The sequence below is a fragment of the Polypterus senegalus genome, chromosome 13 (assembly GCF_016835505.1).
Source record: "Polypterus senegalus isolate Bchr_013 chromosome 13, ASM1683550v1, whole genome shotgun sequence".
NCBI classification, from domain to species: domain Eukaryota; kingdom Metazoa; phylum Chordata; class Cladistia; order Polypteriformes; family Polypteridae; genus Polypterus; species Polypterus senegalus.
In genome coordinates, this window is record NC_053166.1 from 101,309,203 (window position 1) to 101,333,797 (window position 24,595).

Genomic DNA, 24,595 nt, shown 5'->3' on the forward strand with positions numbered 1-24,595 from the left:
GTACCACTTCCTGGAATGCACCTAATCTAAATTCACCAATTTGAAAATTCTGCTCTATGAATTTATTACTTCGATGAAAAGTAGAAACAGACAATATTTGTGAAAATGAATTTAAATTAAGTGATGATCAGCAAAATATTATACGATTTGACTTGTCATTCCTTCAGAAAAGAAGGCACTTATATCCATAATATTGTTGAAATGCAAGTTCCAGGTCAAAGTCTTTGCCACTGGTGGAGATATGGCTACATTTTCTTATTGGGTAAAGTCTTTGACAAAAGGTTTGTGCTTGTTTTAAATTATGTGGATTTAGAAAGTATTCAGACCTCTTAACTTCCTGCAAACTTAACAGTTTTGTAGATTTAATTGTAAATAGATTTGCCATTTTTTTACCCATCAGTCTACACTTGGTAACCCATAATGAAAAATTCAAAGCATGTTTTCAGAAATGTTTACAAGTATATTAAAATTCAAAAATTGAAGTGTCTTATTCTTATATTGTAACTATTCAGAACCTAATTCAGTACTTTGTAGAGGCCCCTTTTGCATAAATTACAGCTTCAAGTCTTCTTGGATGAGCCTCTACAAATTTTACATGCCCGGATTTGGACACAAGCCCTCTTGGCAGGTCCTCTCAAGGTTTGTTACAACAGATGGGAAGCATCTGGAAACAGCTGTCTTCAGGGGTCTCCACAGATGTTCTTTGATGTTGGACTTTTGGCTGGGCTACTCAAAGATGGTCAAAGTCGGGAAGCCACTTCAGTGGTATCTAGGCTGCACACTTGAGGTCATTGTCATGCTGAAAAGTCATGTGCACTCTAGAAAAGGTTTTGTTCAGGTACCTCCCTGTGTTTTGCTTTAAAAGTGTTTTCTTCCCTTGCCCTGATTTGTGTCTCAGCACAATTTGATCTTTGTGGTTTGCAGAGAATTCTGTGACTTGATTTTTGTCTTGACATGCTGTGTAAATTGTGTTACCTTGTATACAACAACAACATTTATTTATATAGCACATTTTCATACAAACAGTAGCTCAAAGTGCTTTACATATTAAAGAATAGAAAAATGAAAGACACAATTATAAAACAAAGTAAATCAACATTAATTAACATCGAATAAGAGTAAGGTTCAATGGCCAGGGGGGACAGAAAAAACAAAAAAAACTCCAGACGGCTGGAGAAAAAATAAAATCTGTAGGGATTCCAGACCATGAGACCGCCCAGTCCCCTCAGGGCATTCTACCTAACATAAATGAAACAGTCCTCTTTGGATTTAGGATTCTCACGGAAGGTTACGATTTGGAATATAAGGTGTCAGACATTCCGATATATAAGATGGGGCGAGATTATTTAAGGCTTTATAAACCATAAGCAGAATTTTAAAGTCAATTCTGAATGACACAGGTAACCAGTGTAGTGACATTAAAACTGGAGAAATGTGTTTGGATTTTCTTTTCCTAGTTAGGATTCTAGCAGCTGCATTCTGCACTAGTTGCAAATGATTTATATCTTTTTTGGGTAGTCCTGAGAGGAGTGCATTACAGTAATCTAGTCGACTGAAAACAAACGCGTGAACTAATTTCTCAGCATCTTTCAGTGATATAAGAGGTCTAACTTATGTTTCTTAAGTGAAAAAATGCTGTCCTAATGATCTGATTAATATGTGATTTAAAATTAAGATTACAGTCAACAATCACCCCTAAGCTTTTTACCTCCGTCTTGACTTTTAATCCTAATGTATTAGTTTATTTCTAATAGCCTCATTGTATCCTTTATTGCTGATCACTAAAATTTCAGTTTATACACAGGCACATGCCTTTCTATATGTTCAATCAATTCAGTTTTTCTACAGGTGAACTTCAGTCAAATTTTAGACACGTCTCAAGTATAATTAAAGCAAGCCACATGCTTCTGACCATGTTACAGCAAAGGGCCTGAGTACTTATGTAATTGAGAGATTTAAGTTTAAGATTTTAAATAAATTTGCATGTTGTTTCAAAAATGTGTTTTCTTTGGCATATGGGTTTATTGAGTGTAGATGGATGGGCAAAATATCAGGTTTAACATTAAATCTACAATCCAATAAAATGTAAAAAGTGAAGGGGGTCTGAATACTTTCTGAATTCACTATACTGACTGTACGTCATGTATGTCTATTCAGTACCAGTATTATAATCATTATTAATTTAATGACTACTTCATTTTATATATTAGTGTATCACTTTGGTAACTGAGTAAAGTGCCTCTAGGGACCTATTGATAAATTGCACTTTGTTGATACCTTTTTGTATAATCTTCCACCGTCCATACTAAAAGTCCATAAATTCTGTGATGGCCATCATTTAAATAACAGCTTATATTATAATAGGGATAAGTCATTCTCTAAATTACATCATCTCCCAACCTTGTAGACCATATTACTCTTCATGTGCAAATCCTAGGTAATCGATATTAAAATGTTACTACTCCAGACATGTGTTTCAAATGATATTTGATTATATTTTTACTTCATTGTCAGGAGTTCTGTGATCTTTTTAATAATACGACGTTTATGTGTTTCAATGTTCCATTATGTACTGTATTCCATTATGTACTGTAATCTAATTTAGTGCTTTGTGAAAAAGTGTCCCCCACATATTCACCTCACATTTATCTTGTGGTAAAGTAAAGGAATACTTTAAAGAGTTTACAGAACTTAATATCTTCGTAAAGGCAGAACTAAACTCAATCCTGTTTAGCCTTGAAGGCCTGGGTGATAAAGCTTAGTTTAGAGCCATTTTTAGCTATCTTTTTAAGTCCTTAAGCACAAAGACTTTACCACTGGACTCATTAACATGATTCTGACTTTATATTCGGTTCCATATATATTTTTCACCATTAAAGGTTAAACATCCATACTATAGATGTTTAATAGGACATACTCACCCTGTATCATTTAACTACCCCACACTGTTCTAATTACAAAATAGTCAACTAATTTTAGCATTGACATTTGTGCACTCCTAAACACAATTCCGTTTGATTTTACCATCTGGAGAAAAAGTCTCTTCTTTGATGAATTTAACATTATGCCCACGAAGCACAATTAGAAGTTATAAATTATTTGAATAAAAGCGTGCTCTTCCCAATGAATTCTGAAGCATACAATATTAGATTGGACACCTTCCCTTTTATCATCGCAGATCAGTTTAAATACCTAGGGGTAAACATCACAAGCAGACTTGCATAGATGGCCAAATCTTCATCTCAGTTTAGCTGGAAGAATTAACATTGTTAAGATGAATGTCCTTCCTAAGCTCCTCTTTTTATTTCAAAACATTACAATATTCATCAATAAATAATTTTTTAAGAAATTAGATTCAATTTCCCTAACCTCATTTATTTGGAATTCAAAACATCCACGTATCCAAAGAGTGACCGTACAAAGACCTAAGGCAGAAGGTGGCATGGCTCTACCTAACTTTCAGTTTTATTACTGGGCATCAAATATACAAGCTATAAATAAAAACCTGGACACGAACACAAATAGATGAACATACACAGCCTTGGTAAATATAATCCTGCAGTACTTCTTTATATTCCTTGCTTTGTGCCCCAACAAATACAAGTTATCGCCTATATACTAACAACACAATTGTGCTTCACTTACTCAGAATATGGAACCAATTTGGTAAGCATTTTAAGATAGAGAAGCTTTTATCTGTGGCACCCCTGCAGGAGAGTCACCTTTTTCCACCCTTTCAAACATATGCAGTTTTTAATATCTGAAAAACATTTGGGATTAAATCACTTAGAGTCCTGTACATAGACACCATCTTTGCATCCTATGAACAATTATATTCCAAGTTTAGCTTTCCAGAAACACATTTCTTTCACTACCTTCAGATTAGAAACTTACCTACTCAATCTTCCTCACCTCCCACTTCCCCTCTATGCTGGAAAAAATATTGATCAGTCTTGAGGACTCAGACAGCATTTCTGTAATATATAAAACCATTTTACAGTCCCTGCCTTTCAAAGATCCAAGCGGACAGTGAGAAAAGGATCTCTCACACAACATATCAGAAAGGAGTACAATGGAACCTCGGTTCACGACCATAATTTGTTCCAAAACTCTGGTCGTAAACCGAGTTGGTCGTGAACCAAAGCAATTTCTCCCATAGGATTGTATGTAAATACAATTAATCCGTTCCAGACCGTACGAACTGTATGTAAATATGTAAATATATGTAAAGATTAAGCACAAATACTGTATAGTTAATTACACCATAGAATGCACAGTGTAATAGTAAACTAATGTAAAAACATTGAATAACACTGACACAAAATACCCAGGCTCCCTGCTCAGCTACACGAGCAGGCTCGCTCGCGCTCTCTCTCTCTCTCTGTAGCAACCAACACCACCCAGCACTGTCAGCCCCCCCCTTTGTCAACAGCACGGGCTGGCTCGCACTCTCTCTTTCTCTGTAGCACAGACACACACCCCCATCAGCAGCACGCCCTCACACTCTCTCTCTCTGAACAGAGGGGAACATTTCAGGGCTCTAGACTAACTTTTTGCACTGGTTGCACTGGTGCGCCTAACTTTTTTTTCTTGGGTGCACCAGCACAAAAGTTAGGTGCACCCAAATTTTCAACCGCATCACATTTAGCACCACAGTTTTACAAGTTCACTTTATTTATTTATTTGTTTGTTTTGGTTTTTTTTAATCGCTGTCCATATAGGCAATAATGACTTGTAAATGATTAACTAACAATCTGGTCAATATAAAGTTCTTTATTTGAAGGCAAGCACAATTCTACAAGAAAGGTAACTTACTGAAAAAGTGTTGGTGCTTAAAGTGCTTTACTGAGCAGAAATTTAAACTTAAAAATCTCAAGATAAATTAACTAAAAAGAAAATCTAAATTAAGTGTTTTAAGGGCTTCAAACTGAACATCTCATGGCTCAATGTCTTATGGACTATCCTCCATTGCAGTCACATGCCCCTCGGATGGCCAACTCCTGTAGTTTGGCCTTCTTGATCTTTGGCCTTGAGTAAACCAGCTGGCCACACTCTCTCTAGCATCAACATCTTCCAGACTTGGGCATGAGCATGCTCGACCTCAATGTGTCCAATAAGTATATTCACCGGTCTTCCTCTCCATGAAGATCGACCGTACACAATGACACATTCCTTTGTGGCGATATCTGTGTCTCCGTCGATCAGGAATGCCATGTGCGCACTGTTCGCAATTTGCACAGGCGTCTTTTTTCAATGTATCTGCGATGACTCCTATAAATTGGGCGACGCAACATCATTGCTGTGCGTCGGGTTTACATTCAAGCCATTTTTCTTCATAAGAATTATTTCGGACTTGAATTTAGTGAAGGGAAGTTCTTCTTTTGCAATATTGTAGGCAACATTAAACTTAATTATCATCTCGGCCTCGTCTGATGATCTGTTTGCTGCTGCCTGCCGCTGAAAGACAGCGGGAGAGGGACACTTGAGCAGTGCATTTATCGCGGCATGTAATGTGTTTTATAGATGCATTGTGCTTTTTCAGCGTTTCAATTCTAAATGTATTAGAACCAGTCACAAATGCACTACTGCCGGCCATGGTCTTCCCACACTCTTTACAGTAAATACAGTGCATTATATTATCGGCTTTACTGTATCTTAGCAAGGGAAACTGGTCAAGCCACTCTTTTCGAAATGTATACACTTTACCCCTTTTAATTTCAGTGGGCTCGGACTCGATCGTATATGGCTCATTATCTAATGCCGTCTCCGGACCAGGGCTTGCTATAACTTGGGAGGTTGATGGCTCCGTGTCAGAGCATTGGTTATGATTTTCGGACGGATCAGACCCGAACTTAACATTCTTAACGAAAAAGCTGTCAATCGTTCTTTTCATCTTCTCTCATAATCCGCGGCTACATCCACTGTTTACCTGATGGGCTACTCACCTCTCTCTGTCTGACTGCATCACATGCATTTTCAAACGTACACACACGTACAGGAATATCTGGACCACGGCCAATCAGAGTGGGGGCAGGATCCGCCCTTCACTATCTCTGATTGGTTTAGACCACGATATGGGCCTAATGTGTGTCTGTTGTTGAACAACAGGGAGACTTTAAGAGTCACGGAGTTTCGTTTTTCCCCCTCGAACGGCTGGTCGCACCGGTGCAACCTTTGATTTTTTTTAGTCGCACCATTGAGAAATTAGGTCGCACTCTAGAGCCCTGCATTTGAACAAATCCGAACTTTAATTTAAAAACCAATCACAAGCAACCAAAAAACATTGCAGGAGTTCATGCTAATAGCCTTACAGCCCGATCGCTGTAAACACTTTTTTTAAAATGAGTTTTAAGCACAGCGGGAAAAAAGAGAAAAGTAACATTGCAACTAATCATGATATGAACAACTCCATCTGTAAACACTTTCATGAGTTTTAAGCACAGGGAAAAAAGCGAACATTTGAAAAAAGAGAAAAGTAACATTGCAACAATTCACGCTCTGAACTGAAAAATTAACTTTTGAAAAATCCGTAATACAAAACAACCAAGAAAACTAACCTTGCATGAGTCGAGTTCTGGCATGAAGTGTTTTCCTTCAGGGGTTTTCTCTCTTGTGATTTCTTGGGTTTCTGGTGTTTTTAGCTGTTTAGCTGGTGGGAGCGAAAGCCTCATGCAGCCATTCCAAAAAGAAAGTCCTTGTGACCCAACCCTTCGTGTTTGCCCTCCACATTACTGGCAGTCTGGCTTTGTTTACATTATGCTGTTTGAAAGCACGAGGGTTCTCAAATTGGTAAATGAGTAAACTGGTAAACAGTTTTTCCACCTCTTGTAATTTCTTTCTTTACTTCGATTTCAATTTTCTTCAAAACTTTCTTCTCACCACTCTTCATTTGCTTAGAAGCCATAGTTAACTGCAAAAGCACACAAAATACTTTAGAGCACAAAGAGAGCACAAGTAAAGCATGCACGTCTGACTTAGAACAATGAACAGGGAGCAGCTCTGCTTAAATGAACCAGCCAGGCAGGCAGGCAGGCAGGCAGGCAGGCATGCGGCTCCCCTCCCCCCCCTGACAGTAGCAGGCACGTAGTGCACGCAAATCCCCCCTCCCCCTGTCAATAACAGGAAGGCTGGCAGGCAAGCAGTGCAGCAATCTCCCCCCTCCCTAGCAGGCGAGCAGGCATGTGGCTAGCTCTATTTCTCTCTCTCTCTCTCTCTCAGTAGCAGGCAGGCACATCTGACTGAGAACAATGCAACACGTGTGGAAATCATCGGCGCGCACAAACCAAAAGGGAAACTGGCTTTGTTCGTATACCGAGTGTGTGGTTGTGAACCGAGGCAAAAGTTTGGCAAACTTTTTGGTCGTGAACCGAGATGTTCGTGAGCCGAGGTTCCACTGTATAAGGTAGTAATGCAGAGAATTCACTCAAGCTCCATATGTGCAAAGCATACAATTATTCAACTCAAAATTATATATCGCGCACATCTGTCTCTTTTAAAATTGTCCAAAATGTTTCCTGGGCAAGATCTAACCTGCGAATGCTGCAATCAAGTTCCAGCCTCACTGGATCACATGTTTTGGGCCTGCACAAAATTAACATCATTCTGGAACAAAATCTTAAATTGCCTTTCAGACAGCTTTGGTGTCACAATCCCTCCTAATCCATTGACAGCTGTGTTTGGTGTACTTCCAAATGGGCTTAAAGTGGAGAAGGACAAACAAACTGTGATCGCCTTTACTGCAGTATTGGCACATAGACTTACATCTTGCTCAACTAGAAGAATCCTAACTCTCCTCTGTTAAGTCAATGGGTAACTGATGTCATATACTATTTGAAACTGGAAAAAATCATATTCATACTTTGAGGATCTGTGCAGAACTTTTTCAAAACCTGGCAGGATCTAATCAGTAACATTTTACAATAAGCATTTAAAGCACTGAGGAATCAGATTCTCTCCCCATTTCTTTTTCTTCTCCATTTATGTTTACTTCCTTATTAATTCATCTATTTACTTATTTTTACTAGCTTTAGGTTTTACTCTGCTGGCCATACTCTCTTTCACAGGGGTGGAGGTTTATTTGTTATCAATCCTATTTTTGTAAAAATTCATCTATTTGTATGGAATGTAGTGTGATTACAATAAAATCAATAAAATTATTAAAAGAAAAAGTGATACAATTATAATAGGGACAAAAATGACACCCATGATTCCCCTTCACCATTGGTCTTAAAACTGACACAATTTATTTGGACTTTTAACAGGCCCAAGGCTACAAGTTAGGGCTGGGCAATTTAGAACTTAAATTGACATTTTGATTATTTTGATCCAAAATACAATTTTAAGTGTTTCTGAATATGTTTATAGTTGGGTATATGCATGTTTTTCATACATAATCCAATATCCGTTGTATTTTCTCACAATAATAATACAGTGGTATCTTAAAATACGTGTGCTCCAACGTACGAGTTTTTTGATATACGGACCATCACTAGATCAATTTTTTGCCTTGAGTTACGAGGCAAAATTCAACAAACGAGCCATCAAAGAGCTTGTCGCCACACATTCCGAGGAACTGACAACAGAGGAGTTGACGGAACTATAGACGCAGCAACATGCGGAGGTTCTGCAGGAGATCGGTATCGCGGAGGAGGTTATCTCTTAATGCGAGATAAAGGAAGTGTTTGCAATGTGGGAAAAAGTTTCGAACTTTAAAGAAAAGAAACACCCTGAAAAAGTTACAACTGATCTTGTGGCGACGCTATTTAATGACAATTGCCTAATGCTTGACTTTATTGAAAAGAAACCCTGAAAAAGTTGAAACTGGTCGTGCAGCGGTGCTATTTAACACTAGAATTACCAGAGCTTACGAAAAAACTCCTAGATCCGCCCCACCTTAAAATGCTTCACACTCTCCGTCACTTCTTTTGTCTTATAAATTTGTGGCTAAGCAGCTAACAGCAAGCAGCCAACTATCACATCCCCCACCGGCACACAGTTTTCTCAGCTCAAGTCTGTTTACCTGCGTGTCAGTTGCTTGGAGTTGTATAGAGTGATTAGTCAAGTAAAATGACACCTTTTATAAATACTATTTGTTATTTGGAACACTTGCATTTTATATGTCCATCCATCCATCCATCCTCTTCCGCTTATCCGGGGTCGGGTCGGGGCAGCAGCAAGCAGAGGCCCAGACTTCCCTCTCCCGGCCACTTCTTCCAGCTCTTCGGGAGAATCCCAAAGGCGTTCCCAGGCCAGCCGGGAGACATAGTCCCTCCAGCGTGTCCTGGGTCTTCCCCGGGGCCTCCTCCCGGTTGGACGTGCCTGGAACACCTCACCAGGGAGGCATCCAAGAGGCATCCTGATCAGATGCCCGAGCCACCTCATCTGACTCCTCTCGATGCGGAGGAGCAGCGGCTCTACTCTGAGCCCCTCCCGGATGACTGAGCTTCTCACCCTATCTTTAAGGGAAAGCCCAGACACCCTGCGGAGGAAACTCATTTCAGCCGCTTGTATTCACGATCTCGTTCTTTCGGTCACTACCCATAGCTCATGACCATAGGTGAGGGTAGGGCGTAGATCGACTGGTAAATTGAGAGCTTTGCCTTACGGCTCAGCTCCTTTTTCACCACGACAGACCGATGCAGAGCCTGCATCACTGCGGATGCTGCACCGATCCGCCTGTCGATCTCACGCTCCATTCTTCCCTCACTCGTGAACAAGACCCGAGATACTTGAACTCCTCCACTTGGGGCAGGATCTCTCCCCCCCAACCCTGAGAGGGCACTCCACCCTTTTTCGGCTGAGGACCATGCTCTCGGATTTGGAGGTGCTGATTCTCATCCCAGCCGCTTCACACTCAGCTGCAAACCGATCCAGAGAGCTGAAGATCACGGCCTGATGAAGCAAACAGGACAACATCATCTGCAAAAGCAGTGACCCAATCCTGAGTCCACCAAACCGGACCCCTTCAACACCCTGGCTGCGCCTAGAAATTCTGTCCATAAAAGTTATGAACAGAATGGTGACAAAGGGCAGCCCTGGCGAGTCCAACTCTCACTGGAAGCGGGCTCGACTTACTGCGGCAATGCGGACCAAGCTCTGACACGGTTGTACAGAGACCGAACAGCTCTTATCAGGGGTCCGGTACCCCATACTCCCGAGCACCCCCACAGGATTCCCGAGGGACACGGTCGAATGCCTTTTCCAAGTCCACAAAACACATGTAGACCGGTCGGGCAAACTCCCATGCACCCTCAGGACTCTGCTAAGGGTGAAGAGCTGGTCCACTGTTCAGCGACCAGGGCGAAAACCACACTGTTCCTCCTGAATCCGAGGTTGACTATCCGGCGGACCCTCCTCTCCAGAACCCCGAATAGACTTTTCCAGGGAGGCTGAGGAGTGTGATCCCTCTATAGTTGGAACACACCCTCCGGTCCCCTTTTAAAGAGGGGACCACCACCCGGTCTGCCAATCCAGAGGCACTGTCCCGATGTCCATGCGATGTTGCAGAGGCGTGTCAACCAAGACAGTCCTACAACATCCAGAGCCTTAAGGAACTCGGTATCTCATCCACCCGGGGCCCTGCCACCAAGGAGTTTTGACCACCTCGGTGACTTCAGTCCCAGAGATGGGAGAGCCCACCTCAGAGTCCCCAGGCTCTGCTTCCTCGTGGAAGGCATGTTAGTGGGATTGAGGAGGTCTTGAAGTACTCCTCCCACCGACCCTAGCGTCAGTGAGGTCAGCAGCGCACCATCCCCACCATATACGGTGTTGACACTGCACTGCTTCCCCTCCTGAGGCGCGGACGGTGGACCAGAATCTCCTCGAAGCCGTCGAAAGTGTTCTCCATGGCCTCTCCAAACTCCTCCCATGCCCGAGTTTTGCCTCAGCAACAACGAAGCAGCGTTCGCTTGGCCTGCGGTACCTATCAGCTGCCTCCAGAGACCCACAGGACAAAAAGTCCTATAGGACTCCTTCTTCAGCTTGACGGCATCCCTCACGCGGTGTCCACCAGCGGGTTGGGGATTGCCGCCACGACAGGCACCGACCACCTTGCGGCCACAGCTCCGGTCAGCCGCCTCAACAATAGAGGCACGGAACATGGCCCATTGGACTCAATGTCCCCACCTCCCTCGGGGCGTGGTTGAAGTTCTGCGGAGGTGGGAGTTGAAGCTACTTCTGACAGGGGACTCTGCCAGCCGTTCCCAGCAGACCCTCACAACACGTTTGGGCCTACCAGGTCTGACCGGCATCTTCCCCACCATCGAAGCCAACTCACCACCAGGTGGTGATCAGTTGACAGCTCGCCCCTCTCTTCACCCGAGTGTCCAAGACATATGGCGCAAGTCCGGCGACACGACCACAAAGTCGATCATCGACCTGAGGCCTAGGGTGTCCTGGTGCCAAGTGCACATATGAACACCCTTATGCTTGAACATGGTGTTGTTATGGACAATCCATGGCGAGCACAGAAGTCCAATAACAAAACACGCTGGGTTCAGATCGGGGCCATTCCTCCCAATCACGCCCTTCCAGGTCTCACTGTCATTGCCCGTGAGCATTGAAGTCTCCCAGCAAAGCGAGGGAATCCCAGAAGGTATGCCCTCTAGCAACCCCTCAGAGACTCCAAAAGGGTGGATACTCCAAACTGCTGTTGGTGCATACGCACAAACAACAGTCAGGACCCTTCCCCACCCGAAGGCGGAGGGAGGCCACCCTCGTCCACGGGGTAAACCCCAATGCACAGGCTCCAGTGGGGGCAATAAGTATGCCCACACCTGCTCAGCGCCTCTCACCGGGGCAACTCCAGAGTGGTAGAAAGTCCAGCCCCTCTCAAGGAGATTGTTTCCAGAGTCCAAGCTGTGCGTCGAGGTGAGTCCGACTATATCTAGCGGAACCTCTCACCTGCGCACTAGCTCAGGCTCCTTCCCCTTCAGAGGTGACATTCCCGTCCCAAGAGCCAGTTTCTGTAGCCGAGGATCAGACCGCCAAGGTCCCCTCCTTCGGCCACCACCCAACTCACACTGCACCCAACCTCCTTGGCCCCTCCCATAGGTGGTGAGCCAATGGGGAGGAGGACCCACGTTACCTCTTCGGGCTGTGCCCGGCAGCCCATGGGTGCAGGCCCGCCACCAGGCGGCGCCATCGAGCCCCACCTCCAGGGCCTGGCTCCAGAGGGGGCCCGGTGACCAGCGTCGGGCAAGGGAAAGCGTCGTCCAAGTTTTATTCTTCATTGGAGGTTTATTGAACCGCTCTTTGTCTCATCCCTCACCTAGGACCAGTTTGCCTTGGGTGGCCCTACCAGGGGCATAAAGCCCCGGACAACATAGCTCCTAGGATCATTGGGACACGCAAACCCCTCCACCACGTTAAGGTGACGGTTCAAGGAGGAGCATTTTATATGTGTTCCGTGTTTACATAGATCTATGTACACACATCGTTAAAAAAAAAAACGTTTTTCATAATTTAGTCATAATTGACAAAATGTAAACATGAAGTTTATAATGTGTGAAGCCTGAAGTCCAAATATCAAAGAAACAGTTTCACAAAAAGTACAAATATAATAGAACAAGTGCGCTTTTATTCAAAAATATAACTACAGAAAAACAACCCACTTTAGAGTGCGATATTGACAGGCATTTGCTAAGGGCGCTGTGGTGGCGCAACAGTATCAGCTGTTGACTATCTATCCATATATCTATCCCCTTAGCTGTTTTTTTATGTATCTATTTTACAGTGCCCTATGGGGTGCTAAACAGGCAATTACAATGATTTTCGGAAAATATATAAAGTAATTCCTGAATATATAAAGTCGTCATCAGAATATATAAAGTCATTCCTGAATATATAAAGTCAAAGTTAGAATATATAAAGTCACTCCCGAATATATAAAGTCAAAGCCTGATTATATAAAGTCAGCGTCAGAATCTATAAAGTCATTACCAAATATATAAAGTCAGCATCGGAATATATAACCTCATTCCTGAGTATATAAATTTAAAGTCAGATTATATTGATATTGATTAAAATGACTCGGGCACATTTTTAGTAAATTCAATGAGTTCCTACTACAATGTACAAATACGTAATGAACTAAGTTAACAAAAACATCTTCAGAAAAATATTAAAAAAAAAAAAAAAAAACACTGTTCAGTTAATACATTCAAAATGATGTATGTGCCCAACATTTTGAACACTATATTTATTTATTATTTTTGTATGGGTGCATTTTTGGACGAACCTCACAAGCCCAATCAACTCTGAGTGGCTTATGTCAAAGTTTACCTTTCACTAGTACGAGTGAAATGACAAGCACGAAAAATTTATATATTCGGGAATGATTTTATACTGTATATTCCAATGTTTACTTTATATATTCAAAAATGTGTTTATATATTCCAACGCTGACTTTATATAATCAGGATTTGATGTTATATATAATCGGGAATGATTTTGTATATTCTGATGCTTACTTTATATATTCAGGAATTACTTTATATATTCTGAAAATCATTGTAATTGCCCCATAAGGCACTGCATAATCTGTACTGCAAAGCCCTCACTGACTGACTGACTGACTCACTCACTCACTCATCACTGATTCTCCAACTTCCCGTGTAGGTGGAAGGCTGAAATTTGGCAGGCTCATTCCTTACAGCTTACTTACAAAAGTTAGGCAGGTTTCATTTCGAAATTCTACGCATAACGGTCATAACTGGAACCTACTTTCGTATACTGTATACGGCCATAGCGGGCAGCTCGGTCGCCGTGTGAGGCGGAGTTGCGTCTTGCGTCTTGCATCATTATGCCTCCCACGTAATTGAGTGCCTGCCCATATAAGGCCATCCCTCAGCGGCAATCCAATAGAAACACTCTGCCACTAAATATTCAAATGAAGATGAGATTGTCAGGGTGGTGTTTGACAAAAACTCAGCGAAACTGCGAGACAAACTTTTAAATGCCAGGTCTTAGCTAACATTAAATAAAGCCGTGGACATCGCAAGATCGCACGAGATAGCACAGGCACAGCTCAGAAGCTTCGATGCATGTACTCGGAGCGACTCGCGTGAACTGACTATGAACGCAGTACGCAGAGAACAAGCAAGACCTCTAAAGAGCACAGAGACTTTTGATCACGTGAACGTGTCTGCAAAAAGTGGCGTTTCCTGCTCTGCAAAAATACTATAAAAGTCGGGCAGCCAGCGCGCGCGCACATAGCTCTGTCGGCCTTTGAGACACTGACTGCACTTCTGCCTTAAGTAAAAGTAAACACTTTTCATTTTTTCCTCTTTCCCCTGAGCTATAGTCCAGACAACTGCAAACACGGGATCCCTTTTCTAGACTGCGGCAAACTAATATTAAGGCACTTCGCTCTTTCTTTTGCACGTATACGATTGAGGTTTGTCAGGTCGGATTATGAAGACACACACAGGAGTGGAGGACCGATAGTGCCATCCCAGCCAGTTAATGGCAGGGCCGTCTCTCCAGTCTACACGAGACCCGCCGGCGCTCATATCGTCAGCGAAGACCTCTCTTACACTATAAAAAAGAAAAAGGCAAGTTTCCCTTCTTTACACATTTTTTCCTTTTATCCCAAACCAAAGCCTTTCTCTCTTAACACTGCAGAGGACACAAAACTAATTTTCCTTAATTGCTGGTAATGCGGGTAAAGCACATTACCAGAGGCAGAAATTTGGACGTTCACATAGAAAATGTAATTTCTATACTACAGCCGTCGTGCAGTGCCTTTCAAAAAGGATCTATTACCGAGAGATGATCCATATACATTTAGCTGCTGTTAGTACTACTTACCTGTTGTGTTATACCGTCTTTAAAATATAGTTTACCTGAAACCACTCCAGTAGTACTTAATGTATCTTTACTTTTTAAAACGTTAATGTTTTACTGTTTAATAACTTAAAGACTATATTTTATTTTTTTTTCCTTGCACTCAGTGACCAAAGCCAATGGGTAATCATTTTTATATATATATATACACACACACAGTGGTGTGAAAAACTATTTGCCCCCTTCCTGATTTCTTATTCTTTTGCATGTTTGTCACACAAAATGTTTCTGATCATCAAACACATTTAACCATTAGTCAAATATAACACAAGTAAACACAAAATGCAGTTTTTAAATGATGGTTTTTATTATTTAGGGAGAAAAAATCCAAACCTACATGGCCCTGTGTGAAAAAGTAATTGCCCCCTGAACCTAATAACTGGTTGGGCCACCCTTAACAGCAATAACTGCAATCAAGCGTTTGCGATAACTTGCAATGAGTCTTTTACAGCGCTCTGGAGGAATTTTGGCCCACTCATCTTTGCAGAATTGTTGTAATTCAGCTTTATTTGAGGGTTTTCTAGCATGAACCGCCTTTTTAAAGTCATGCCATAGCATCTCAATTGGATTCAGGTCAGGACTTTGACTAGGCCACTCCAAAGTCTTCATTTTGTTTTTCTTCAGCCATTCAGAGGTGGATTTGCTGGTGTGTTTTGGGTCATTGTCCTGTTGCAGCACCCAAGATCGCTTCAGCTTGAGTTGACAAACAGATGGCCAGACATTCTCCTTCAGGATTTTTTGGTAGACAGTAGAATTCATGGTTCCATCTATCACAGCAAGCCTTCCAGGTCCTGAAGCAGCAAAACAACCCCAGACCATCACACTACCACCACCATATTTTACTGTTGGCATGATGTTCTTTTTCTGAAATGTTGTGTTCCTTTTACGCCAGATGTAACGGGACATTTGCCTTCCAAAAAGTTCAACTTTTGTCTCATCAGTCCACAAGGTATTTTCCCAAAAGTCTTGGCAATCATTGAGATGCTTCTTAGCAAAAATGAGACGAGCCCTAATGTTCTTTTGGTTAACAGTGGTTTGCGTCTTGGAAATCTGCCATGCAGTCCGTTTTTGCCCAGTCTCTTTCTTATGGTGGAGTTGTGAACACTGACCTTAATTGAGGCAAGTGAGGCCTGCAGTTCTTTAGACGTTGTCCTGGGGTCTTTTGTGACCTCTCGGATGAGTCGTCTCTGTGCTCTTGGGGTAATTTTGGTCGGCCGGTCACTCCTGGGAAGGTTCACCACTGTTCCATGTTTTGCCATTTGTGGATAATGGCTCTCACTGTGGTTAAGCTGGAGTCCCAAAGCTTTAGAAATGGCTTTATAACCTTTACCAGACTGATAGATCTCAATTACTTTTGTTCTCATTTGTTCCTGAGTTTCTTTGGATCTTGGCATGATGTCTAGCTTTTAAGGTGCTTTTGGTCTACTTCTCTGTGTCAGGCAGCTCCTATTTAAGTGATTTCTTGATTGAAACAGGTGTGGCAGTAATCAGGCCTGGGGGTGGCTAGGGAAATCGAACTCAGGTGTGATACACCACAGTTAGGTTATTTTTTAACAAGGGGGCAATTACTTTTTCACACAGGGCCAAGCAGGTTTGGATTTTTTTTCTCCCTAAATAATAAAAACCATCATTTAAAAACTGCATTTTGTGTTTACTTGTGTTATATTTGACTAATGGTTAAATGTGTTTGATGATCAGAAACATTTTGTGTGACAAACATGCAAAAGAATAAGAAATCAGGAAGGGGGCAAACAGTTTTTCACACCACTGTATGTATGTATGTATGTGTGTATATGTATGTATATAATGTGTGTGTATATATATATATATATATGTATATATATATGTATATATATATGTGTATATATATGTATATATATATATGTATATATATATATATATATATATATATATATATATATATGTATATATATATATATATATATATATATATATATATATATATATATATATATAGTATATATACACTCACCTAAAGGATTATTGAGAACACCTGTTCAATTTCTCATTAATGCAATTATCTAATCAACCAATCACATGGCAGTTGCTTCAATGCATTTAGGGGTGTGGTCCTGGTCAAGACAATCTCCTGAACTCCAAACTGAATGACAGAATGGGAAACAAAGGTGATTTAAGCAATTTTGAGCGTGGCATGGTTGTTGGTGCCAGACGGGCCGGTCTGAGTATTTCACAATCTTCTCAGTTACTGGGATTTTCACGCACAACCATTTCTAGGGTTTATAAAGAATGGTGTGAAAAGGGGAAAAACATCCAGTATGCGGCAGTTCTGTGGGCGAAAATGCCTTGTTGATGCTAGAGGTCAGAGGAGAATGGGCTGACTGATTCAAGCTGATAGAAGAGCAACTTTGACTGAAATAACCACTCGTTTTAACCGAGGTATGCAGCAAAGCATTTGTGAAGCCACAACACGCACAACCTTGAGGTGGATGGGCTACAACAGCAGAAAACCCCACCGGGTACCACTCATCTCCACTACAAATAGGAAAAAGAGGCTACAATTTGCACGAGCTCACCAAAATTGGACAGTTGAAGACTGGAAAAATGTTGCCTGGTCTGATGAGCCTCGATTTCTGTTGAGACATTCAAATGGTAGAGTCAGAATTTGGCGTAAACAGAATGAGAACATGGATCCATCATGCCTTGTTTACCACTGTGCAGGCTGGTGGTGGTGGTGTAATGGTGTGGGGAATGTTTTCTTGGCACACTTTAGGCCCCTTAGTGCCAATTGGGCATCGTTTAAATGCCACGGGCTACCTGAGCATTGTTTCTGACCACGTCCATCCCTTAATGACCACCATGTACCCATCCTCTGATGGCTACTTCCAGCAGGATAATGCACCATGTCACAAAGCTCGAATCATTTCAAATTGGTTTCTTGAACATGACAATGAGTTCACTGTACTAAAATGGCCCCCACAGTCACCAGATCTCAACCCAATAGAGTATCTTTGGGATGTGGTGGAACGGGAGCTTTGTGCCCTGGGTGTGCATCCCACAAATCTCCATCAACTGCAAATGCTATCCTATCAATATGGGCCAACATTTCTAAAGAATGCTTTCAGCACCTTGTTGAATCAATGCCACGTAGAATTAAGGCAGTTCTGAAGGCTAAAGGGGGTCAAACACCGTATTAGTATGGTGTTCCTAATAATCCTTTAGGTGAGTGTGTGTGTGTATATATATGTATGTATATATATATATATATATATATATATATATATATATATATATATATATATATATATACACATACATACACACACACACACACACATATAGACATATATAAACAATATCAGCAGGTTGGACGTACTTGGTGCAACCACCAGGGATAACTGCCGTTGACATTTTATATTTCTTCAATTCTTGTTTCTTTTCCTCAATGATGTGACAGCTGTAAGTATCTAAGACAAGAAGTCTCTTTCGGAAACAGAAAACACCGCAAACTTTCTGCAACCACATTATTGTTAATTCCTGATTCACCCATCCATTTGTTGAGGTCACTACCACAGCTTCTTGGATATCCTGTAGTCTTGCCAATTCTCGCTTTGCTCCCCGAAATACAATAAACGGCTTCAATTTTGTGCCATCTGCTTTCGCTGCCAATGTGACAGTGAAATGAGATTTCTCGTTACCAGAAGTTTTTAATGTAACACTCCTTTTGCCAGTTGGTTCGACTGTTGTAGAACCAGGCACGTCGTACCAAGCAGATGTCTCGTCCATTCCAATGATTTCGCCATCCCTAACTCCATCTGCAGTTCCGCTGATTGGCAACCCCCATCACAAAAGAGACAAGCTTGCCAATAACTTGTTCTGGATCTTTCTGCGCCAGTGATGTCTTCCGACAGAGCGATAAATGATGGCGTTTCATAAATTTGTCAAGCCAGGCAGCATTGACTACGAACGTTTCTTTTCTTTTTGAACCATCATCAATCTCCGTATCAAAAATCCTCTTTGTTTTCGTGCAGACCATTTTCCTGGAGACACGCGCACCTTTCAGCCTTTGTTCAATAATCCATGTTAACACCAGTTCATCTGATTCTTCACTCACTTTCTTAGTTCCTCCACCAGGCAATCATTTACTTCTGGCACCTTTTTCTGCCACCGTTTTCTCAATATCAGTCATCTGCTTGCGCCATTCTCTGATACGTTTTGGATCCACCCCAAAATGTCGTGCAGCTTCTTCGCCTGAATGTTCTTTTGCGTATGTTACCGCACGGAGTTTGAATGCTAAAACAAATGACCATCTCCTTCCCATCGCTCACACTACAAACATGGGCCACAAGAACATAGTGACACGAACAGACACCCACACGACCCTTCTGAAGGGAAAAGTGTTAGTGGAGGTAAAAGTTAGCCGGTCACTGAGGCAGAGGGCGCAAAGTTTTTCACGTGATCATGTACTGTCTGTCCAGCCACAATACAGCCCCTTCTTCCCTGATCAAAGAAGAGGATTAACGTTTCGAAGATGGTATTTTCATGTTCTTCCTGCCACCTCTGCCCTCCCTGTGGGGTTATGATTGACATGGAGACAAAATGGCAAAATGTACACAAAGAAATTTCTTTTTGACTTTCTCCTTTCCTCGATAGCATCCGACGACAAAATATTTTTGACACGAAAAGGTAATTACCGTATGATTCACTGCAGGAGGGCGGTAGCCCAGGTGGTACGAAAAGAGGGTTAGTGTACGAAAAAGGTGGTGGGTCATCGGAGATCGGCGTTTACTACAAACCGGCACTTAAAGGAAAACGGCTTCTATTAGAGACCGGCGTCTATTTTTCGTGACATCTCTTCAAACCTGGCGTTTATTGGAAATGGGCATCAGTAAGAAGCCGGTCACTACTAGAAGATATACGGTATATATGTGGATGTGTGTGTGTATATATATGTATATGTATGTATATATATATATATATGTATGTATATATATATATATATGTATGTATGTATATATATATATATATATATGTATGTATGTATATATATGTATGTATGTATATATATATATGTATGTGTATATATATATATATATATACACATACACACACAGTAATCCCTCGCTACTTCACGGTTCACTTTTCGCGGATTCACGACTTCGCGGGTTTTAAAATATAGTAGTAGTAGTTCCTAGTCTAAGAACAACAAAACAAGTTCGGTGACTAAGTGCGTTGTAACATGGCCTGTGATTGGTACATGGGAGGGAGATGACAAATCACAGCTTCCCGCTTTCTAATCAGGCCCGTGATTGGTGCTTTGACTGATGCCCAGATCCCACAGCATCTCCCCTTGTCTCTCTGTCGTGGCCATTTCGCTTCAGTCTTCCTCGCCGAGCAATTTACTTTACACTCTACTGTGTGTGATTTTTTTTTTTGTGGTTACTTTGTGTTGAACTTCGCTTCAATTTTCACCCCCTGCAATGGCTCCCAAACGTGCTCCTTCTTCCAAGTCTGGTGCTGAGCCTAAACGCCGTTCGATCGGTCCAATTTTGCAACAAGGTTGTTTCCAATGGGAGTGTTAGCTCCTTGGAAATATGTTCTTTTATATTGCAGCGTTTTAATGAACCTTTCTTTAAATAATTATAAATAACGGCAATATCCCTCTTTTCAGCGATAGGCGGCGACAAAGTCACAGAAAAGACAGAATATACTTAGCTTGTTTAATGCGGCTTACGTTACTATACAGACAGGAGAAACAAGTCAGTTTCATATTTCACCGAAGAGTTCTTTTCAGTTTTGGGGATCCAGTCGTGTAGAAACTGCTTTTTTTGCCACAACGGAGGAGGGTTTTGGATCAATCTCTTCCATCCACACAGTTTCTCAAAGATTGGCAAGGTTCCAGCTTCTTTTATATTGTTTCCACATGACCAAACCCCCAGTACATTGCCAAACAAGGTAGACAAACTTGTGCTAAGCATCAAACAGGCAGGTAAAATAACACTTAGTCCTTTGAGGGCTGACAACAGCTGTCCCTGTCTGTCTTTATGCTTTGCTTGGCCCAGCAATTCTGAATGCTGACACTCTGTGCTAAATCTGGCTCAGCTCTTCATGACATGTTACACAGAAAAAGAATGAAAAATACATTTAAAGAGATCTAAAACAGATACAGTGACACAATTCTTAATATTATAACAAACTTATTATAACAAAGGTCGACAACGTCATGACCACCTACAAGCTGCTCTTCGACCGGAAAAAGAAACAGCGGCAGCAATTGCCAATCACAATATTTTTGCAGCCTCGTAAAAAAGAGCCAGTTCCTACTACTATAATGGTACACCTTCGGAAACCATGGAAGAGGTGCTTCAGAAAATGTTAGGTAGGTCCCTGTTATTATTAGAGTAATATGTGGGTTGTAAAAAGTACAGGGAGGGTTTAAAAATGTCCAAATACACGTTAAGTAATTAAAATAAAGATGGTGTCCCTACTTCGCGGAAATTCAGTTATTACGGCCGGTCTTGGAACCTATCTCCCGCGATAAACGAGGGATTACTGTATATGTATGTGTGTGTGTGTGTGTATATATATATATATATATATATATATATATATATATATATATATATATATATATATATATATAAACAATTGCATTGACAATCATGTTACGTTATTTTCAAAATGTTTCCTTGTTTCCTCTTAAGCACGGTATTTTCTAGTGTGTGTGTATATATATATATATATATATATATATATATATATATATATATATATATATATATATACACATACATACATACACCTATCTACATTATATATACACACACATACATACATACACCTATCTACATTATATATACACACACACACACACACACACACACACATATATATATACATATATATATATATATTTGTGTGTGTGTATATATAATGTAGATATGTATGTATGTGTATATATATATATATATATATATATATATATAGATGTGTATATGTGTGTATATATGTTTAGAGATATATGTATATACTGCATTTATTAAGATATGTATGTGTGTGTATATACATATACACTACAAAAAACTTAGCTAAGAAATAAGATAAAAACACTGAATTTCAGGAGAAAATGACTTAATATTAGTGAAGTTATCTGTCCATGCAGCAAGATAATTTTACTTGCCAAGATATCTTAAAATAAGTTAGTTCCAGTCTAGAAATAAGAAAGCCCTGGTAGGTGTTCAAATGTTTGAAATAAGTAGAAAATGCTGCTTTTTAGAACAAATTACTTGAGATTAGACTTTCTACAGTGAAAAAACACTGAATATTAGAAAATAATTTTTAATTCAGTTGTTTTGCATTCTTAATTTTAGCACACTGAAAAATGAAGGCCAAGGAAGAAGAGAATAAATCACTAATATAAGTGGAAAATTCTTAATACCAGAGGAGAATGAAAGTCTTGTTACTTGAAACTAGTTTGCTCATCTTGAAATGGGTAGTCCAATATTTAATCTCAGAGCATATATCTTAAAAAAGGAAAATTATTTTACAAAAATCACATAATAAGAACAAATTATATACCATTATTAAGAAATAAATGCTTGAAATAAGCAAAATTATATGCCAATGGGGCGAGATATTTTGACTGAAATTACTTCTTTTCAACACATACTAAGCTATATTTGCATGTTATATACAACAAATTTCAGTCTACCTACAAAAGAATAAGGTAAAAGTAGCACAGTGCTCTCATTTTAGGATGGCCTTCATTTCAAATTGAAACCAAATATTTTAGCAGAGATATGAATTAGGAATTCATTTCTATATTCAAGACACATAAGTTTGATATATAATTTCCTGATATATGTTGGCTTCCTGAATACATAAAATAACTAACAATAAAGACATAATAATCAGCACTGCTCTTTATTTAAGTATTACATCAGTATCCAACAGCACTATTGCTGTGTTTACAATACAGAAACAGAGAAAAACATAAGCACATGAAAATGAGTTGACACTGGAAGGTTACCTTGTATATAACAAAAGTCATATCCATATCATTATTGTACTTTGTAGATTAAGGCTGTCTCATCTTGTCACAGTCAGGAAATGCATAACAAACTTAATTATATAAACAAAATTTTAGTAGCGGTAACTTTGCCAAAAAACAGGACAAAGAAAATACAACCTAACATGTTAAAATCCACAAAATATCAAATTATTTATAATTTATCTAATTGATTTTCAAATATTATGATAATTATATACAGTACATCATAGACATGCATTTCCTGTTCTACATTTGGCTCAAACAATTTTTCTTTTAGCATATTTGTATTTTCCCTTCAAATTGTGTCCAGTAATATTTCATTTTGGATTGCAGAGAGGACAGCGGCAATGCACTTAGGACATGTTAGATGTAGTGCATAATAGTACGCCATAAGGTACAGGATACCTTCCTGCAACATTTCTTGAGGGAAAGTTGTCACCGGCTCACTTCCAACAGCCAGCATGCAGTTATCTTGGTCCACAATAAGGACGGTGCTAGTCAGTGGTCAGTCTTTGCTGTAAAAAGGCATCAAGATTCTCAGAGGTCTTTAAGACAAACAAAAACCAACAAAGAAAACAGGTTGAATTTATTCTATCCTCTGTAGTCCTATACAGATTTATTATACATTTCCCTATTTATAATACTTAATGTGCTAATTTTAACAGAAGCAGTTATACACAGCTTGTATTTGAAATAGCAAAGAAATCACTAAAAATTGAAGATTGTTATATTCTGTTGAGCCCTTTTAATCAAACTGTTTAATGTAGAATGTCGTTCCTGTAGCTAACATTAAAAACAACCCTTAAGGCTATGAACTAATGCCTCATGTTTTGTTTCCCAGCTTTTTTCAGGGTAGAGAAAGTGAAGGAAACATGGATGGCAGAGCTCTAAACATGGCGATGCCATTTTTCACTAATGAAGAAAAAAAAACCCAATCTTATTAAATGCCTTTTGCATTATGCTCTAATATAACTCAAACATTCTCCTTTTAATGAAAACAACAACATACAGCAAGCTTATTAATTAAGAATGATTTATAACAAAAATTATTTGATGTCTGATATTATTTTTACCTACTAATATGCTAGAACATGAACGAACAATTGAAATAAACTTTACATAGATAAAATTTAAAGTTTTAAGTATTCTTTAAAATATTTCTTCATTTATACCTAATGAAGGATAGTGTCAGTCAGTTTATTATTCTGTTGTGTCTTAAAAAGATGCTAGACAAAACTATTTACAATGCTAATAAATGGCTTTTAAAAACATAATTAAAGGGAAAAATTTATTTCAGAATAACACAGTACAACTTTCTAATACAATGAAGAAAAGGGAACCCGGAATTCACAAATCAACAGTTACCGGCAAAGACAGCAGCCATAATATTTTGCATGAAAACTTCTCATAGTTTGGCTTACTATAATATAGACTTGGTCTTTATGGAAAAAAAATGGCATAAAAAGTGCAACCCTTTGAGCATCAACTGCAAAATATCATAACTTTAAACAACTTCATATAATCTATAAATGACCTCTGTGCATTAAATTCATGATCATGGAGCTGGGTAACTGCAAATGTATTTGGCTTTGGCTTCTTGTAAAGATCCTGTAGTGTTTTGTATTGTCAACAGCTGCAAAAAACATATAAATGAATAATCAAATTAGTTGTGTTTTCTAAACAGTCTGAACTAAGATGGGATATGACCATCTCTATTGTGCA

The 24,595-nt window shown here is 40.0% G+C and overlaps 1 protein-coding gene across 3 annotated transcripts in view; it reads left to right on the forward strand.

Annotated features, from left to right (window-relative positions):
- The window catches only part of tbc1d17 (TBC1 domain family, member 17), a 214,265-nt gene that overhangs the window by 123,597 nt on the left and 66,073 nt on the right, over positions 1–24,595 (forward strand). The window lies entirely within an intron of this gene.